The sequence below is a fragment of the Anopheles coluzzii genome, assembly GCF_943734685.1.
Source record: "Anopheles coluzzii chromosome X unlocalized genomic scaffold, AcolN3 X_unloc_73, whole genome shotgun sequence".
NCBI classification, from domain to species: domain Eukaryota; kingdom Metazoa; phylum Arthropoda; class Insecta; order Diptera; family Culicidae; genus Anopheles; species Anopheles coluzzii.
In genome coordinates this window covers 2,187-2,500 of record NW_026054506.1, presented here as the reverse complement: position 1 = coordinate 2,500, position 314 = coordinate 2,187, and positions in this window count along the sequence as shown.

The window sequence follows — 314 nt, the reverse complement described above, 5'->3', positions numbered from 1 at the left end:
ACGGAATTCCTGTGCAGTACGAGAGGAACCACAGGTACGGACCACTGGCTCAATACTAGTCCGACCGGACTTTGGTATGACGCTACGTCCGCTGGATTATGCCTGAACGCCTCTAAGGTCGTAGCCAATCCGAGCTGATAGCGCTTCTCAAACCCATTAGGTGTTCGGAAGCTAGCGGGCCTAACAACCCTCTGAGATCCGTTGGAGTCTGCGTCTGCAGCCCGGCGTCTCATCCCGCTATACCTAGGCCGCAACGAGTGGAGTTCGCTGCACGTGTTAGTACCGTAACTGGGAACGCCGTTGGCTTGAGCTCT